The sequence below is a fragment of the Drosophila nasuta genome, chromosome X (genome assembly GCF_023558535.2).
Source record: "Drosophila nasuta strain 15112-1781.00 chromosome X, ASM2355853v1, whole genome shotgun sequence".
Lineage (NCBI taxonomy): Eukaryota > Metazoa > Arthropoda > Insecta > Diptera > Drosophilidae > Drosophila > Drosophila nasuta.
The window spans coordinates 846,789-860,722 of NC_083459.1; positions in this window are offsets into that span (position 1 = coordinate 846,789).

Below are 13,934 nucleotides of genomic sequence, written 5' to 3' on the forward strand. Positions count from 1 at the left end.
CCTCGAGACACCCGCGTTTAACTCTGACAACTTCAAACGGGAGCAATTAAAAATTGCTACGTTCATTTGTTTCTTCATTGTGGTTATTGTTGTTGCCCGATTGCCAAAGTTGTTGTCGTTGTTGTTATTGTTGTTGTTACTGCTGCTGCTGATGGTAGTGAACACTTGACCAGTCAATGCTCTTAACTTGAATCTCTCTCTCTCTCTCTTGGTGTCCTTGCAGCTCCAACAGGATTAAGTCTCTTTAGAGCTGTGAACGAAGATCTCAGTCGAAGGGAATTTCTATTTATTGTGTTGATGGCACCAAAAATCGATCAAGGATAGATAATTGCCAATAATCATTTATTACATTAATGATTCACTTAAATTATAATACAATACTTCACATTTTTACTGGGTTAATATATTGGCTCAAATTTATTAGTAGATTACTTTGTGAATTTAAGAAGAATTTCTCTAACTTGTTAAATTAAATATATTTGTTGCTAATAAGCTTTTATGGTTAATATAACTAACTCAAATATGGTAAAAACACAATACTTTATATTTACTGTGCAAATCTATTCTAGCTATTCTATTCTATCAAATTTATTCTTAGCAGATTAGTTATTGATCCTAAGATTTTTACGAAATCTCAGTTAGAAATTTGATAACTTGTTTTCTATTTTTGAAATAATTTATAATCAGAATCTTTTATTATATTAATGATGAACTCGAATTATAATACTTTACTTCATATATAAACAGTCTAAATCTATTTAGTTAACATTTAAGATTATTTCGAAATCTTCAAAATTTTATGGCTTATTTTATATTTTTGAAATAATTTATAATCAGAATCAGTCGATGATAAATTATTGTTTATTATATTAATCATGAAAAATAAATTGTTATATGGGTAATTCCATGACGGAATTTGTCCCGTGCGAGACATTGAAAATAGCATAAACTGAAACATTTTTAAAAATAAGAAAAGGGTTTTTTTTTAAAGCTCTAGATAATTACTTTAATTAGAGGTAAGAATGGTTTTTATCTAAAGCTTTAAGAATAACATTCACTTATTTTCAAAATTTGTTTTAGTTTATGTTATGTTCACTGCAGTGTAATAAGTGTAAAAAAATCTCGCACGGGACAAATTCCGTCATGGAATTACATACTATATATGTATGTATGTATGTATTTTATAAACGAAACTCAATAAATGATTATTATAAGACACATTAGTAAAAATTATATTGTGTTTACTTCGAAGAATTTGTTCATCAATGAATGTGACTTTAAGAATTTGGGAAATTAAATGGAAATTTTTAAAAATAGAATTGCAGTTGTGATAAATAATTAAATATTATACTTTTTATTGTAATAAAATTTATGTAACACTCATAGTATGATTTTTTTTGCTAAAATTTTTGATTTAAGTGTAAATTGTAAATATCAACTAAATAGTAATAACTAATAATAATAACGATTATAAATTTTCAATTGTTAATGTTACAAAGCAGTTGAAGGTGAAAAATATCGTGAATTTAATATCGTAATGCAATTAGAATTATTTTTTGAATTGTATAATGTGAATAAATATTGTTGCCTTTTATTTATTGCATTTGTACATTTATTAACTGTTCTACTAAATGCAACTTTAAATGCGAGTCTTAGATGAAAACAAAATAATTCAATATTGATTATTAATTTATAGATTAAGCTTGTACTGCAATTTCACATTTTTATTTTAATATGACAAAGACAATAATATTTATTAGAAGATAAATTTCAACATCAATTCAAAGATGATATAATGAACTGTGTTTTCAAATATAAATTTATTTAATACTCGTCAGTTCAAAATATATACTATATTTCGTTTTATATTAAAAAACATAAAGGAGATAATATCTTTAACTGCAACTGAGCTAACGAAAACCAAATGAATTTAGTATCAAAATCAAAAGGAAGTGGAGAATATTAATAAATGAAGGGAATATTTAAATAAAATTCAGTTAAAACATCTCTTTTTAAGATAAACAGAATAAAGAATATACAATTTCTTCAAAATATCTGTTTTTAGAATAAATTTAATAAAAATAATAATGGAGATAATATTTTGAAATGTAACTGAGAATATAATACATATAAGAATAATTTAACGAAAATCAAATGAATTTAATATCAAAATCAAAAGGAAAATGATAAGATTAATTAATAAAGATAATATTTAAGTAAAATGCACTTCAAAATATCTGTTTTTAGATTAATAAAAATAATAATGGAGATAATATTTTGAAATGTAACTCAGAATATAATACATATAAGAATTATTCAATTAAAACCAAATGAATTTAATATCAAAATTTTTTAGATTAATAATCAGAACGAAGGAAACAATATTTCCATTCATAGAATCAATTGAAATGTAATAATGTGATTGTAAATTTTTGGTACTCAAATGAAACATTTGAAATTAGTGAAACGTACTTTAATCGACTCGAACTACACAAAATTTGAAGCAGTTGCTAATTCAATTAGATTCGGAAATTTATGAGCAGCATAATTAATCCAGTGCGATGTGAACTTATTGAAGATGCGCTTTATTAAAAGTGCTTAGTTTCGAGAGTTCAATAATCATGTGATATAAGAGGGTCACATGTGTGTGTGTGTGTGTGTATGTCCATGTTTTGCTACTTATAAGCAGCTCTCCCTCCCCCCTTCTGCTCATTCATTGCTTCCCCTTCCCCCTCCTCAATGTTCGTTCTGTGTGTGTCTGGCTCATCAAGCTGATGATAAAAGTTCATTAGCGACGCTTCAGTGCGTCAAGTTCTGCAACAGCACGAAGAAGAAGAAGAAGAAGAGCGGGAAGAACTATCAGAGGAGGGGAAGGAGGTGGAGGGGGAGGCGAGGGTTGGTTGGTCAGTCAGTCGTTGGTCGTCGCCTGCTTGCTTTTATTGCTAATAAATATTGGATCATAAATTCATAATTAATATTTGTGGTTGATGTGCGCCAGCGTTGAGAGGCGAGTCAAGGCGAGGCACGAATGTATGTATGTATGTCTGTCTCTCTGCCACATGCCACAGCTGTCTCCGCAGGTTGCATGAATACATACAACACACACACACACACACACACACATATAATTTAGGCAAATATTTTAATTGTCTTTTTTTTGGCGCAGTCAGGAAAATGCCCCATTGTCATTTTCATTCGCATTTTCATTGTGATGACATTGCCACGCCCACCTGCCCACACATGAGAGCAAAATCCTTTGGCCCATTTGGCGCTCTATGATACAATTTTATCGCTTGGAAATTTTTCAATTTTCCGAAAGCAGAAAGTGACAGAGACGGGAGCCAAGACCTGAAGAAATCTCACGCATGGATCTCCGCTTAGCCTGAAGACGATGACAACGAAGATGATGATGATGATGATGGTGATGATTATGAGAAGTAACACAATAATGATGATGATGAGTCTGAGGTGCAGTGCTGCATTCGGTTGTCGGTTGTCGGTTGTCGGTTGTCGCTTGTCACAAGCCAGAGCAAAGCAACAAAATGTTGATGCCCCTTATTAAGGATAACAACCCGCAACAGGACGAACAAGTTGCTGTTACCCTCGTGGTACTAAAAAGCAGGCAACGATACGAAGAACAAGAACAAGAACAAGCACGAAGTTAAGGACATGTTCCACTTGAAAAATAACAATTTCATTCAATTTTTGATCATTTGCTACCAGAAATGGCGAATCAAAAAGCTATAAAAACCGACAACCGACAAACGACAAAAGCCAAGCGACCATCGAGTCAGACGGCCAACAAGGACATAAGGACCGGCAAACAGCCGACCCAGGACACTTCTTAAGCGGTTTGAGGGCGGGTTTTCTCCTTGTTTTTTTTTCTTTTTGTGTCGTTTTGTTGGTACTTTTGTGTCGAAAGTCCTTGTGAAAGGGCCGCTCGTTGGCTTTAAAATTGAAATGACACTCGCACCCCACACACCTCCCCCCTTCTCCTTCCCATTCTACTCCTTGCAGGACAACAAACTGTGTGTGATTGAGTTCTCTCTCTCTTTCTCTCTCTCTCTCTCTCTCTCTCTGTGGGACAGGAGTTTCCAGGCAGAATTTCCAAATCCAAATCCTGCACGCAAAATTTATGTTGCATAAAATTTTTCAATGAATTTTATACAAGGAATTTGACTTGGTTTTTACATTTGTCCGTTGCGTTGTGTGTGGCCCCCACCCTCCCCCTCTGCCCACACTGCCCACACTCCCCGCTCTTCGCCTTGGCGATGTCTTTCAATTTTTAAATGACTTTCGTCTACGCACGTGGCATATGGAGCGTAAAGCATTCGCATTCGCATCGAGATTGAGATTGGCATTGGGATTGGGATTGAGATTGAGGCCTTGCCACATGCCGCATGCCGCATGCTACATACCACACCACACCACTAAGGAGCAACCACCGAAAGGCAGCCGCATCGAAATGTAAGCCAAACAGGTCATTCGCTATTGGGATTTAAGGTTTGAGGTTGAGGTTTCGTTTGGTTCGGTTTCTGTCTCATGAACTTTGCGTTGGGTTTTGGGCTTAAGTTTCAATAACGCTGCATGTTGCAATTGCCGTTTGCCAGTTGCCACTTGCCACTTGCCACAGTGAAATTAATTCAATTCTATTCATTGCAGCTCAATAATTTTACTCTGCTGTAATTTAGCGACATTTATTTCATGTTGGTGAGGGAGTAAATTCAAAATTCTTTTTCTATATTTATATTGCTTGAATTTTTAATTCAACATTTTATTGCAAATATGTCTAATATTTTATTTTTATACCCGCTACCCATAGGGTAGAAGATTATTATAGCTTTGTGCCCCAGGATATGCAGAAGGTAAAAGAAGGCATCTCCGAAGGCATGATATACTCATCTCCGTCTGTCTGTCTGTCTGTCCGTCCGGCTGTATGAACACCTAGATTTTGGAGACTATAAGAGATGGGCATATAATTTTTTTTGAGAGCATTCATTATGTTTGCACGCAGATCAATTTCGTTTCAAATTTCAATCGAACGCTTTCTTATTTGTTTTTATTTAATTTTCTTATTTATTGTAATCTTATAATTAAATATTTATTAGAAATCTCAGTTTGAAATGTAATACCATATTTTATAATACATATTTTGTTTAATGATTTACAATTTAAATTTATTGTAAATATTTTGAAATATATTCATTGCAAAGAATATTTTCTTAGAATTTTACTTATTTAAAAAAAAATACTTAGAACTTAAAATCTATTAGAAATTTGGGCTAAGAATAATATAAAATGTTTATCATTTTTAAAATAATTTATAACCAGAATTTATTTGAAAATGTGAAAATCTATTTGGCAATTTTACTTAGTTATGTTTCATAACAAAGGGTATATTAAGAATCCAAATTAAATAACTTATAATCAGAATGTATGGAAGAGCATTGTTAATCTATTCACTTCAATGATTATACTTGGTAATTTACTAATTTATTGTAGAGTTATTATTCCAAATGTAGTAAAAATCTTTGAGGAGAGTTTTACAACAGATGTTATTTTTTTTTTTTATAATTTATAATTAAACTATGATCAATGAAATTTACTTAGCTGGAAGTTTTGTAGATAGTTATAAGTTTTGTAATGTGTTTTCTATTATTTGTATAATTAATAATTCAATCTTTTTAAAATATTATCTAGTAATAATATAGCAATTTATTATTTATTGTGAAGTTATGATTGAAAATTACATCGAAATCTTAGAATTGTATGGTAAGATTTACTAGAAATTTTAGGAATTTTATAACATTACATTTCTAGTTTTTAAACAGTTAGTAAAAGTTAGTAATATTTTGCAAAATGTTGTCTTATATTTGTCACTATTGCCTGCCAGTGTTTTGTTTTGTTTGTCTTACATCATTTATAGTTGGAATTTATTTAATAAATTTGAACTAATTGCATATTAAAAATCAATATTAATTTGACAATACTTTTGCATATAATCTTTAATTTTGAATGTATTATCAATACTAAAATACAATAAATTGTCTTATTTATAGGATTCGCAGTTCTGAAAATAACATATTGAATTTGATAATAGTAACAATTTATTGAATCTTGATCTTATTTAATTGTGTAGCGAGCTACGAAGTCAAAAAGTAGAAGAGTAAAATCTTCTTAGCAGATGTTCTGTTCATGTGAAATTATGAAAGCCGAAAATCTTTGCAGCCTGTGCTTCAAAAATACTTTAGTGTTGATTTTAATTACATATATCTAACTTTTTTTAAAATAAATAAAAAAAGAAAGTTGCGATTTATACATCGATAATAGTGTTGAGAAATACAATCACATTAGAATATCGATATATCGATAGAAAAGCTTTCACGTGCAGGGTATTACGATTTTCATATTTTTGAAATATTCATTTTAAGAATGATTAAGATTAGGATTTATAGATTAAATATTAATCTATGAATCGTAATTTACAGTCAGTGCAGCGTATAAATATCCCCTTGCTTATCGATTCTGGACTGAGAAGTACAATAACATTAGAATGTCGATATGTTGTAATTTTCATATAAATTTTAATTGTGAAACATTCAATTTGAGTATTATTAAGATTCAAATTTATGTATATAATACTATGAATACGTAATTTATAGTCACTCACTGCTTTTATCTTGTGCGGTGCATGATTGTCGAGAGTAGTGTTGTGTAGTGAATTGCATTACAATATCGATTTATCGATATAAGCTGCTCCATGTGCGTGCTCTTGCATTTTGCAATTGTGAAAATCTTCAATTTGAATATTATTAAGCTTAAGATTTGTATATTCAAAATTTATAATATGAAGCTCTATCTATGCTTCTATCTTTCGCAGTGTTTGATTGCCGATAATAGTGTTGAGTAGTGCCTTATCGATATAAGCTTCTTCACGTGCGCGTTGTTACATATGTATTTCATTTGATAAATTGCATTTTGAATATTATTAAGTTGAAGATATATATATTTAAAATGAAACGTATAAAGCCCAGTTTACAGTCACTCACTGCTTTAATCTTTTGCAGTGTATGATTGTCCCACGCAACCGCATTTGGTGATCAGAGGAAGCTGCCACAGGATTGCTGGCTCGGACACGAGAATGTGGCATCTAAACACTTGATTGTTGTCAATACAAAACAAGCGAATCTCGACACCAGCTTCGACTGCGAATCCCCAGCTTCAGTTTCATCTGCGAGTGCATCTCCTGCTGAGGAGTGAAGAGTGAAGAGGAGGCGGAGTCGGAGGATTACGTACAATTATTGCATTTTGCTGTTAAACAATGCAAAGGTGTTGCAATGTTGCAATGTGGCAAGGTAAGGTAAGCGCAATGCCGCACCGGGGGGCATGTAACGAATTTGTCGCTGTCGCTGTCGCTGTGTCGCTCTTTAGCTGCGGCCAGCGAGGTGTGAACAACGCTGCCGCCGCCGCTGCCGCTAAATTTAGATGGTGGTGGTGCAGCGTGGCAATGTGGCAGCAACAGCAACAGCAACAGCAAAAGGTGCATTCGGATAAAATAAATCAAAATTTGGATGCAATGTGGATGGGACCACCAGCGTCAGATAAACAACAACCAAGAAAGAGAGAAGAGTGCGCAGAGGGAGAGGGTGAGGAGGAGGGAGCGAGTGCAACTCGGAGAGCATCAACTGTGGATGCAACCTGCTGCGCATTTTGACTGCTGTGTTAAACGCCTCAAAAGCAAGTCGCTGAGGTTCAGTTTCAGTCCCGACTTCAAGCCAATCCATTGTAATTTGATGAGGTTAGAGCTCTTGAGCTCGTTACTCATTTGCCGAGAGAGGGCTGGCTACTACACAACACAGGCAATGTTTGTGGCATGCCACAAAATCCTTAATGCGGCATTGTTGTGTCCTCTCTCCTCACTCTTACACTCTTGCACTCTCTCATCGATATCAAATCGATTTGACCTCAGATTTCCCACTAATTTGTTGCTCTTGCATTGTAAATAGGACAGGTAAAGGATCTCATTAGGGAGAGAGATCGCAGACGGAGAAAAGTGAAAGTGCCGCCGCTTAGTTTACAGTTGTTTGACAGCAGCCACAAAAGAGCCTTGAAATGCCCAAGGGAAAAGGTCGAGGAAAAAGGCAGTCCCTAGACTAGTTTTTTGACTTATTACCAGCGATTTGTCAACATTGGACATGCACCTCACTCTCTCTCTTTCTGTCTATCTATCTATCTATAAGAATTCTATGAAAATAATCTGGGAAATCTAACAACAATTCCTCTAATAAGTGGCGAACATGAGCATGAACGTGATCGAACTGCCTCCATCAGTGGAATTTTCGTAGTAGTCATTGTTTTGGGGCACGTTTTTGGAGCTTCTCTGAAATTAATCAATTGCCATTGATAATGCTATGATAATGGGGAGAAAAGTCATCAAATTAATCATACGAATGTTCACTTCAGATATGTAGAATTTACTATATATGATTTGTGGGTTAAGATATGACAAACTGTTGAGTATATATTTAAAAGGAAATATTCTAGCTCTTATACCGAAATGTATATTTGCTGTGTTGATCCAATTTCTAAACTTATATTATAACGCTACCTAAAAATTACAATTAAACCACTTGGGCAATTAAACCAAACCACTTAAATCTTGTCGAGTTAGACACTCTTTCATTTATGGCCAGCTACTGTAGCTCGAACCTCGACTTAATGAAAGTATTTAACACTAAAAAAAACGACTCGTCCAATAAAAACAAGACTTTGTACGATTTATGTATACTTTATATATGTAGCTAAAATAAAATTAAGCTTCATATAGAGTGAGATCAACGTAAACATTGAACACGATTCTCAGTTCTGAAAATGAAATTCTAAATTATTTGATAATTGCAACAATTTATTGAAATAAAATGAAGTGAAGCAAAATAGACAACTTACTTAAGCGGATTCAATTAGTTTATGCCTTCATTTGCTCTCTTTAATATATATGGGTGATTCTCTGTATATATAGAACTTTTTTGTATATTCAGTAAGAATAAATCTAGTAGCTCTTGATTAGGACTTTAAATAAAGTTAAGAATGATTTTGGAATTACTTTTCTGTTTTGGGATACAAATACAAAATGAAACAAATTCGTACAAAAACAAAAAAACGAAGGAATTTATACATTTTATTATAAAACAGATAGCGTTCCAAAATCAATCTTAGCTCTAATCTTACTTTTTTTACTTTACTTTACTTTGCTCATGCTCATATCTGTAAATATTGGACATTTGCTTTCATTTTAAATGACAATTCAGAATTACAAATTACAAAATAAATTTCAATAATGCTTTGCATATTCGAAGACTTTTCTCCAGTTAACCACATATTCTTTTAAACTGTTCATTTTTTGTACATTTATTCCTTCATAAATCATCTAATATTTAAGCATATTTCTTACAAGATCATTTTTAATTCAAAATTTATTGTTTCAATAATGTTTTGCGAGTTTAAAGATCTTTCTCTCGTTCGTACTTCTTTTTATTCCTTTTTTTTTTGTAAATCTCTTCATAAGATGATTTAATACATTTCTTACAATTCAATATATATGTATATCTTTCGATTTTAAATATATGTATATCATATATTTGTACTTCAGTTTATTCTTTTTAAACTCTTAACCAAATTTTTATTTTTTTATATTTCCTTCTTCACAATTGATATAATATTTACGCATATTTCTTTTCGACTCAAAATATATGATATTCGTAATTCTATTCATTCATTTTAAACTATTTATTTAATTTAATTTCATTTTTTTTTTAGATTTCTTCGTAAATTATTTAATGTCTAAACATATTTCTTACAAGTTCATTTCAATTAGTAATACAATTCAATTTCGCTTTGCGAGTTCTTGTTCTCTTATATTTATTCTTCCCCAACTATAGGAAATTAAGTTTCCTTTTTTTTCGCTAGATTTATTTCTTTATAAACGATTTAATATTTAAACCTTTTTGTTAAAAGAGTATAATGGTTATATTGGCACTTCTTTCTATTTAAACAATTTCTTTTGTTTTTGGTGGATATCTTTCGTTCTTAAAACTGATTTTGTGAATTTGAAGCATATACCAATACTGCATTGGATATTCGAAGTAAATGAAACTTGTTTTCAATCTGCCGCGCACTAAATTTGGCGCCTGCTGCAAACATTCATTCACATAATATATATACCATATATCTGCTGGAACATATGTATATTCGTATAGTATTACAACGGAGTTCTGTGGGTGGGGGTGGCTAAGGGGAAGGAGATATATGTATATGGGGCTTTCACTGCTGCTTACTCATTTTATTGCCGTGGGCCAAATAAACAAATTACTTGCCGCGTTCTGTTTGATTTCTTTTGAACGGGCCCCGAATATTTACCACAGCCTCAATAAATTGTGCAGCGTTCAACGTTGCAACGTGCGGCATTCATTGAAACGTTGCGCGCGCCGCTTGCGTCTTGTTTAGACAACAATTTTCATTGTTGACTTTACTTGTTATGTTAATGAGAGGCCCCGCGACCAACAACATCTCTCTCTCTCTCCATCTCTCTCTCTCTCTTGCTTATTGACTCTCCCGTTTCGGATCGGGATCTGGGTCTGGGTCTTGGTCTTGGCTCTGACTGGATACCAATGATGATAATGCCGATTATTGCTGCGGGCGGCGATAAAGACGGAATCGAGAGACAAAGAAAGAGGGAGAGGAGGGAGAGAGAGTCTGGTTGACGCGTGGCGACAACGACGACGACGACGACGCCTGTTGACATTCTGTTTGACATTATTGACACACGAGTCAAGCAGTCAACCAGTCATTCATGCAACCAGGCATTCATTCAACACTCTGCGACACATTGCGAGGCAATCAAGCAACTCTCTCTCTCTCTCTCTTGGGCTCGCTTTCAGATAGAGGCGTCATAGCAGCCAGCTTTTGATTGCATTGCCAAGCCAATTAGCCATGAATCCGACTAATTCTCATCAGCTTTTCACACGAACTCATGCGACAACAACAACAACAGCAACATCACGATATTCAATAAGTTTATGACAACACACAAGGCAAAGTGCGATAGCAAATGAAATAAGAACTTGACCAAGTCGCTGATTGATAGACTGACTTATACCCTGTCAAACAGAAGTGACTTTTTTGATTAATAATCTTTAATTTAAATATACTATATTCAAATCTGCAGCTTATAAATTTGATAAACTATATTTGAAACTTTCAAAGTTTTGCTTTTATACTGAATTTGATCAAAGTGTTTTTTGCGTGCGTCATAATTAAGAATTTGCACAAATAAGCGACTATGAAATACCCATTTAATGGTAATTACTGATTTTTTGAAATATTTCAATTAATAGTTTATTTGTGTGATTTTCGCAAATATTATTTTTCGTACATGGTATTTTTATTAGCTTGATCTATTCATCTTCTGCATATTTTTAACAAGTTCACTATAAAAATTGTTCTTTCCAAAAAATTGTGTCAGAGATTTTACTTCATCTCACTTTAATTTATTTAAATTAATATTTTATTTATTGTCATTTGTATATTAGTTTGCATACATTGTGATCTAATTTTTCTTTATCTTTATGAAAACTTTTCCCCTTTTTATGAGTTTCAATAAAGTGTTTCACTATTTGTACTTTATCTCAATTTTTTTTATTAATATTTTATTTATGGGATTTCTGTAAATGCCTTTTTCACCACTATTGGTATATTATTGATCTATTTTTCATTATTGTTTTTTACTACGTTCACTTTGAGAATTCGACTTTTATATTTTCCAATAAAGTGTTTCAGTGTATTTATCTCACCGTACTTTTATTCCGTTATCTTAAATTCATTTTTCTTCCACAAACTGTAGATCTATCTTCCTTAGAAATGACTCAATTGAATTCTACTATTTTTTGATATAGTTTCAACATGTCGCTTTTAAAAATTCGTTCAAATTTTCGAATTAAATGTTTCAAATAACATCATTATAATGAAGTTTAGTTTCAGTGTATTTACTTCGCTTTACTTTTATAAATAATTGCATTTCTTCAAATATGATCATCCATGCTTCTTCCATTCAACTCTCTCTCTCTTTGAAGTTTATACAGGGTATGCATTAATTTGGCGGCTTGGGTCTCTGGAGTTGGAGTTGGAGCTTATCTGCAATTTGGCGATCGTAACAGTTTTGACAAATCACACACGCACTCTCGCATGGCTGAGTGAAAGAGATGCCGCTATTGCGGAGGTGATTCGCCAGTGATTGCGATGAGTGAGTGGGGGAAGGGGGAGGGAGGGGCGACCCAGGGGTACCTGCCAGGGCTCGGTTGTCGGCGGCTTTTGAGTTTGTATTTTGATTTCAATCTAAAACACACAAATCGTTCATTCTGCCGCTGACGAGAAACGTCGACTGCGACAGCGACACCGACTGCGCTGCGACTGCGCACAGTGGGACAAAGCGAAAAGGACGCGCAGCCCTTGCCATTGACTGACATTTTTATGATGCTGACGCGCGTTGCTCAACACGAGCCGTGAGCGAGAAAGAGAGAGACAGAGAACGAGAACGAGAACGAGGCAGAGCAATGACAACTGCAGCTGAGCGTGTTTCGCATGCATAAATAGTTTGTAATGTGCTGAGAAGAAGAGACGCGGATTGCGGGGGCGGAGTGAAGCAAGCAGCGGAGGGATTTGCTTACCTGGTAATCAGGGAAAAGAGCGAGGAAAGAAAAGCAGCAGAAGTTGGTTGAGCTACAAAACTTTGCTGAATAATAAAAACAAAAATTGAAAATTCTTTTCTAATTTTGCTGTTTTACTTTCAGACACACAATTTAATTGGCTTTAATAGTTCAAGGATCGAACTGCATCCAACTATGCTATGAACTATGCCTGACTCGATGGCTGGCTGACCTGGCATACAGAATTGATTTGTCACATTGATTTGGATTCGAAGTGGCCCATTGAACTGGCCACAGATTTGCCATAGTCAAATCAATCAAAGGCCATCTCTCTGAGGCTTTGGGATGAAGATGAGGATGAGGATGAGGATGAAGTGCTGCTTTTGCTGTTTGCAACGGCGCGTTAAGCCGCAGGCAAATCAAATTGCAAAGAACATAAGCAAACAGAGAACTGCGATCGTGTCACGTACGTGGAATTGGGTTGGCTTCAACAACAGACTTTGACTTCGACTTTGACTTCGACTTGGGCAAGGTGCCGTTGAAGATCGACTTGAGGTGACCGAACTGTCCGTCATCGTCATCGTCATTGGCATCGTCATCGACATTTCGACAGCTCGACGACGAACGTTTACTAGAACGAATTCGGTTAATTTTTATTGTGATTTCCTAGAACCAAACTGAGCACTCAAACAACGGCCAGGTAAGTCACGAAAAAGTGTCGGCGGACACGCGCCTCAACACAAAAAACAAAGCCAACGAAGAACGTTCCAATCGAATCGAAATGCAAATTATGCAACGCCGCAACAACGTTCCTCTTCTCTGTTCGAGAGATGGAAGATGGAAGATGGAAGAGTTTTACCAGCGATTCGCATTCGGATTCGGATTCGGTTTTGCTCTTGTCTCTGTGCTGTGGCCGCAGTTAAATTTAATTTTTAACGACGCAAAATTTGTGCATTCAGGCGCTACAAATTGTTTATTGTAGGCCCCATGGCCCAAAAAAAACACCAAAACTGTTTGCACAGGTAATTCCCTTAGACTCGCCGACGACAGCGACTGCGACGATTCATTTCCAAATAAAATTTGCTGTGGTCAGTCCTCAGCTGAGTGAATGGAAGTGCGGGTGTGAGTGTGAGTGTGAGTGCGCGAGTACTCGTTCACTTTTGGGGCAGACATTCAATCACGTGACAGTGACACAACTCGCATTTGTTCGGCCTTCATTCGATGCGCACTTTA